This window comes from Hirundo rustica, chromosome 1 (assembly GCF_015227805.2).
Source record: "Hirundo rustica isolate bHirRus1 chromosome 1, bHirRus1.pri.v3, whole genome shotgun sequence".
NCBI lineage: Eukaryota > Metazoa > Chordata > Aves > Passeriformes > Hirundinidae > Hirundo > Hirundo rustica.
In genome coordinates this window covers 80,734,677-80,742,271 of record NC_053450.1, presented here as the reverse complement: position 1 = coordinate 80,742,271, position 7,595 = coordinate 80,734,677, and positions in this window count along the sequence as shown.

Sequence of the window (7,595 nt, the reverse complement as noted above, 5' to 3'; positions counted from 1 at the left end):
AAAGATCGTAAGATTTTCTTTTGGCAGTCATTATAATTTAGGCTGCCAGCAGTAAAACCTAAATAAGCTCAGGAATTCTAAAGGCATTATCAGATGTTAAGCATTCTGTACTTATTTGAGCTCAAATCCTTATGAAATTTAGACCAACGGGGTATCCCAAACAGCAAAATATATCCCAATATTTAATTAATCCTAAATTTACTTAAGCAAATCCACTACACACATATATATATATAAAAAAAAAACAAAACAAAACAAAAAAAAAAACACCAAAACAAAAAAAAACAAACAACAACAACAAAAAAAACACCACCAGTAATTTGACCATTGTGGGCTTGAAAGTATGTGATTTATTAGATTTTTTTTTTTTTAAACATGGTCTTTAACTCAGGCTTGAATAATATGCCTTTTATTGTGAAGCCGAAAAGAACCTGCTCTTTCTGTCTCAGATGCAGCAGAATTACATCTTCAAAGATTTTCCAAATGACAAACTTGTTTCAGGGTTAGTGACACATCCTCAAACAAATACAAAAGAGAAGCAACTTCTGCAACAGAAAAGCAATGTTAAGATGATGAATAGGAGACAGGCTGAGATACTTCTCTGGTAAGAGTGAAAGAAAGAATACCTGTGGAGAATCAAGGATAAGCATGTTTTGTCTCAAACTTGCTGAGTATTGTGACAGGAAAGTTGTGATTGGAAGAGATAGTCCTGCTGAAGTGGGCCACTGCTCTTCTGAGCCAACTTCCTTTCCCATCCTGAGACTCATGCTTCATCACCCCCCTGTCCCTACCTGATTCACTTCCTGAAGGGCTCTAAAGGGCTGGCTGTACATGCATGAATGTAATGGTTTGAAAAAAGTACTTTACCCTGTTAACTATGAAAGGAAGTGGATCAGCCCCATCTGCTCTCTTTTTCCTCTCTTTCTTTGTCTCACTGCCTCAGTTCTGGAGAATCCTTGAGTCAAAACTAATGCAAGATATAAAGACTGGTAAAGATCTTTCATCCCTTTCTCCTTCTTCCACCTTTATTCCCTCCTTTCTTGCTTTGTCTGGGCAAAGTGCACCTATAACATTCTACTCTGCACACTGTATTGAGGTTTGTTGTGAGGATTTGAGGCTTGTTGAAGTCTGTTGTGATAATTAAGAGCTTGTTAGCCAGAACATTTGAGACTAAATAGGGTTCTGGCTGCTGGAGTTAAGACAATTTGTAATAAAACATAAGAACTCCCTAACACTGGACTGGTGTACCATCGTTCAGCCCGACGGGAATTTACAAGGAACATCATGCTCCCTACTGGTAGGTTGCTACAGGGAAGAAAGTCAGGAGCACTGACCAAGGATGGAGAACTACTTTTTTATATCTTTCTTTTTGTAATTGAGCTTGGACTTGTAGTGTCATCTAGCTGCTTCTAACAATCTGCCAAAGTGGAGATGGCAGGATCTTACAGTAAATTGCTACAGAAATCATCCTTCATCTACTCAGTTCAACGCCACAGCAACTTTTAGGATATACTTTGAGAATATACAACTCTGTCATAGATTAGTAGAGTCTGGTTTTTCATTTATAGAGGAATGTAGAATGATTTTCTGGGTCAGGACATGGGAATTGCTTTAGAAAGGACAGGGACCTATCAGAGGGTTAGTTGGAATATTGGCATCTGTTTTGACCACTGAAAATTGTTGGATACGACTTTGGGAAGTACCATATAAAACCCCTTGATTTCCTGTAGGTGGGGCTTTTCCTTTTTCCTTTGACCCGAGAGAGACAGGTAACATCGAGTTGGGCCTGCTGCTGCCCCTTTTTGGGGGGAGCTGGCCTGAGGCCTGGCCGGATTCCATCGGCTCCTGGGTGGAGGGGGAAGGAGAGGTTGCTGCTTTAAAACAACTACTTTCTCCAAACTTCCCTGGAGCAGGGAGAGATCTCTCCTGGGCCCCTGATAAGAGCTATGGGCACCATTTAGGCTGAGGCCGCCCCAATTTACACCAAGGGGTGAGCTGACAAGGCATTTATGATTTTGCCTGGGTTTTTTTGTGATTCTGGACTGCCTGGGTGCTCTGTTTTCTGATGTTTTTGCGTGAGTTCTTCCTCCCTCACCAGCGCGGCCTTGATCATTTAATACCACGAGCTACTGCAGGAGAGAAAAAGACTCTGGGCAGATTTAACCCTTTCCTGGCAACATGAAGCTTTCAGAGCTTGGCCCTTCTCTGAGAGAGTAAAGAAAGGGACAGAGTGAACATAAAGGAGAAAACAACATGAAGTCAGTAGAGCAAGAGTGAAAAGACTATTGGGACAGAGGGTTGAAGAGCTGGTTGTTCCATTCTTGTTTGAGCCATGGAAATGAACTCTATATTTAGATCATTCCTTTAAATCATGGGAAAGATATGCATTTGGGGAGATGATTGTTTAGATTTGTGTGTGGATTTGAGCAAAGGTGTTTGTGATAGACTAAGTAATGTTAATACTATAAACAGAGATAGACGAGAAGCCCTCTGCGCCAGTGAAGAAGCGAGAAGATATCTCTGTACCTTGAGACGAAGAATCCTTTGGTTTTGGAGTTATTCATCCTTAAAAGGTGACACCCCAGTATGCAAAAGTCAAAGACCCATGAACCATAAGCAGCTTGGGAAACTGCTCCTGGGAGGGTCACAAAGGCAGGTTTCCCCAGGTGGATGTTTTTTGTGACAGTTTAAAAAACTCACAAGAGAACTGTTCTAAGTTGTCAGTGGGATTCATGACTCTAAGAGAGACTCTTCTCCTAAGGAATTGATGAAAGACTATTGTCAGATGGTGAAACTGACTGAAAATTACAAGTTTTGTCTCTTTATGTTGTTTTGTAAGAATGTTAACAGTTTGTAAGGGGTGGGGGGTGAAGAGTGGTTTTGGAGTTTCATTCTGTTTTGTTTTAGTTTTGTTCCAACTTTCTTTTTTTCTATTCTTTTAGTGTGTGTTAATAAAACTATTTGTTATTTTTTAAAGTTGAGCCTGCTTTGTTTTTCTCCTAGTCTCTCTCCCTCAGAAAAAGAGTGAGTACTAAGACCAGAATTTAGTGAATGTGAAAGCACTACACCTTCTTATCTTTAAGTTTTTCTAAACAGCTGGCATAACCTTAATAATTTTGTTAAATAAATAAATAAATAAATAAATAAACAAGCCACAGAGAAGACAAGAAAAAACAGCTTTTTCAAATCACAAATAGATATGGGATTGAAAGCTATAGACAAACCACTGCCTATGACTCTTAATATTGTCTCTGTATATTAAGAGTGCACAAAACACCTAGGAATCCTATTATTTACCTTACAACAGAAAAGAGTTATTCATGTTATATGTGCCTTAGGCAAGCCAAATAAAAGAAGTCCTGGCTGGAGAGCTGTGTTCAAAATTACTGCACAGTAATCAAGTAATTTCTGTGTCTACTACAAAGGCAATCTCCGGATGCAACTCTTAGCAGTAAACACCTCCAAATTCTCTCAGTCAGAGTCCAGTCCAAAGCAGGGCTGATTATTCTTGTTTCTTCTCTTTGTTATTCACTGATAAAGGAAATGCATCTGTTTTCATCCCTGATTTTGATACTGTTGCTCACCCAGTACTGCTACACTACAGAAAAATACAAAGATGAGAATAAACACCTTACAGTGATTTGATTACTCTTCCCAGGCTGGATAAATTTTGCATTAAGCAAAATGCTTCTTTCAATACAGAATTCTTATTTAAAGAAGCTTTTTTACACTTCTAATCGTAGATTTTGAAGGTGAAATATTTTCCTTCTGCCTTTGAGAGAGATTGATTTTAGATGCTACTCACCACTCCATACCTATTATTTGCTTGAAGTTTTTTTTTTTCACTTATTCCACTCACATACACAGACTCACACCTTCAAGATGGTAGAAAAATAAGTTGGAGTACAGGACACGTGCTGTAATCCAGAATTTAAAATCATGATCCCCAAAGATACCTGTTGTTAGCTTGTTTTCCTGAAATTCTGCTTAACTCAAACATTTGTAATAGAAATTAACTTTTCTATTTATAGCTTCTAAAATAAACACCATATTGATGAAAAATGTAAAATATTAAGGTGAGCTATTCAATCAGCTATGAACACTAACTAAAAATCACATTAGGGATTTTTATCATTCTTCCTGCTTCTCAGTTTCTATTCACAGCTAGCTGTTATGGCCTTTTTTCCCTTCAAATCCAGTCATTCTCTCCTATGTATTCACTAAGAGTTTTTTAACTCAAGCCAAGAGAGAAAGGGCTTCACACAGACAAATCAATGATATTTTTCATGTCTGTTCATTTACTGCATAAATTTGAGCATGCAGGTACCTTTCAACGGAATATTTTAATTTAATTTCATCTGTATTTTTAGCATTTGTTTAATGAAACAAAGTAAATGGGGCTGGAAAAGGTACAAAAGGGCAATTATAACAAGGATAAAGGCAATTGCCCTATAGGGGGACACTGGAAAGGTTCATACTTTTGGATCTGTGAATGAGAACACTGCAGGGAGATGGAGGCTGATGAACCCATGGGTATTATGGAAAAAGAGAGAGCAGAACTATGACCAAATCTCAAATAAACTACTAAGAAATGGTTTATAACAGATAAGTTTTTCTTAAAGCAGTGAGTAACTTTGGATTAGCAACTAGTTGCACAGGAAATAGTAGAAGCAAATAGTACTATGAGGTTTAAAAAACAGAAGACAAATTCAGGCAAATGGGTATATTAAAACGTACTAAATAGAAAAGACAACACATGTGGATCCTGGGGTACCAGAGAGAAAATGCTGATCTGTTCATGTGGTTTTATCCAGATGAGAATCAAAGTCTTGTATTGATTTATTAATGATATGTAATTAACCAGCAATCACTGAACATTCAATCACAACAACAGATAAACCACAACACTGTATACCTACATTATGCATTTACATTTCTTACCTCAGAAATCGCAACTAGATAGAAATTTCTACTTCTCCTTAGCAGAAGAGGCAACTAATTAAAGAAAATCCACAGCAAATGTTTTAACTAGATTCTTTACAAATTCTGTATTGAGGGATCTGCACTGTCATAAGCAGTTTTTCATCCTGGCACACCAGAAATGCATATTGAAGCTATCCAGATATCCATCTGAAAAAGGCAATTATGTTTTGACTTCTGTTTGAGGTTAGGCATTCAGCTTTTTTTTTTTACAATGATGAATATTTAAAAATGCAAGTCATGAACAGTTAAGATATATTTAATTAAAATTATTTCATAAAAGAACTTTAAATTGACTGCTTTAGCTTAGAAAGTCTAAACAATTAAAAGCATTTAAAAGGTGAAGCACTTATAAATAACTGAAACTGTCTGTCTTTAAGTTGCAGCAAAAATGTATGCAAGAGCTAATGCATATGGCATGAAATAAAAAAGTTCCACAACTTCAAAGATACTGATCCTATCTTCTTCTGAAATTTATTTTTATCTGTCACTCTGTTTATATAATAAAACTACTTTGAAATTTATAGTGCTAGCTACTTTGTTTTATTTACAATATGAAAACACAATATTTAAACACAATATGAAAAGACATAAAATTGTGTCAGCAATATCCCAAAACAAGAGATAAAAATACACCAATATTAGCATTAGACCACAGAACAAGACTAGAAACTTCAAAAGAAAATATTAATTAGAGAAATCTGATAAACTGAAAAAGCAATTGTATTATGGTGTGATGAAAGTTAGAACTCAAAGAAAACAGTGAATGTTTGATTTCAAATCTATTAAATTGATGGCCCTGCTGTAAATGAAATCAATGCCTACATGGCAGGTTTATGTAAAGAATTAACCTTCAGGTGTAAAAAAGCATCTAAATTCCAAGTCACGTGTAAGGCTTCCAATCGGATTTAATTTCTGTGACTGAAATGTGCAACTAAGAAAATCACTGTCGTTACAGCACCAATACAGAAAGAATATAAATTCCAGATTGCACTTTCACATTTTTAATGAACATGATATGTTTCGTAACTATTATTTATATTAATGTTTACACTAAAAGAGCCCATTTGCTTGGAGAAAAGATGCATAAATTGCAAACTTATTCACAAGCAGCTCTTCCAAAGCCTTCCCAGCTCTGCTAGAGATTATAGCCTATTAGAAAGACCTGTCAGTCTTGCAAGTTTTGATGTTTCAGCCACTTACAAATAATAAAATGCTGTAAAATTCCTTTTGTCTCTTGATACTCTATTATTCTTCTGGCTGACTTCACTCTTCCCTCCACTTCCCTCCTCTCTCTTCTCCCCTCCCCTCCACTATCCCTTGCTTTGCCTCCCTTCCCCCTTCCCTCCCTTTTCCTGCCCACTCTACACTGCTTTTGCCCTAGATGCAGCCAAAAAAACATTTATTTGAAAGAAAATGGGACTGTCCATAACACAGTGGTTGCAAAAGAACACATACGGTTAGTGCACTCTCTTTCTAAGTATCATACTCCAAAGCTCAAGTACCTCCCAAGCCTAGCTGGAAATATATTTTTAAAATACCTGCTTTTGTGAATGCTTAGAGTATCATTCCCTCCAAAAGCCAAACATGTCCTGTGTTCAAGACAAATCTGATTAGTTTCGACATATATCGCCTCTTATGGTCAATGGAAATCCAATAGTTAAAGTTTTTACTATCTTATGTCTTTGCTAGACTGCAAAAGGGAATCTAACAACTGAAATAAGAATTTGGATTCTTGGTGGCACAGGCAGCAGATGGTTCAAGGCCTCAGAAAACTCAAGTCCTGTCATTAAAAAGAAAAGTAGATCTGACCTCCTGTTTTCTTTCTATATAGCACAGTGTAGATCTTCTTAACGCATGCATGTCTATTAGCAATTTTATTTTCTTAATGTTGGAAGTAGATTGAATGATGTGGAAGTTTGGTTGTGAGATTAAATTGTTTTAAAAATACTGGATTTTTAGATGTAAGTATTGTTGAATAACACTAGTAAGATATCGAGAGCTAAGAATAAAATGGAATTATCTGATTTGTATGCCCAGTTGGAAAGAGTCAATGCTGCATTTTAGAACAAACTAAACCTTATGTTTACCTCAGAGGATTTCTCTTTCAGAGGGGAGTAGAAAGCAGAAAAGGAGACCCTGTGCTCACAAATCAATTACAAAGACATTTAAAAACCCAAACAAACAAACAAAAGAAAACCCCATGAAACTTGTAAAAAAGTCAGATTTAGATAAATTCAAGAATAATACTGATACAGTAGATATGTAGATGTTTCTGTACCCAGGAGGAACTTGTTCTTCCTGAAGTGGGAGGCTGTGGCCAGCAAACAGGTAATTCCTTGGAGACTGATAACTACATCTCCCTTTGTCCCATAGACATTTATTTATCACAGAGGGATAGACAGTGAGGAAACAGATACAGGAGTAGGAAATGGGTGTGTTGCTATCTCACATCAAAGTCTAGTGTCTGTCTGTAAGCATTTGTGGGGATGCCAGGGTTCAGTCATTTTGCCATCACCACTCCAGTACCTAGTGAGAGACTTTCCAGAGGGAGCACAGAGAACAGTAGTGTCAGGACCAGTCTCTCCTGAGCTCACGGAGCAGGTCTTGGAAGC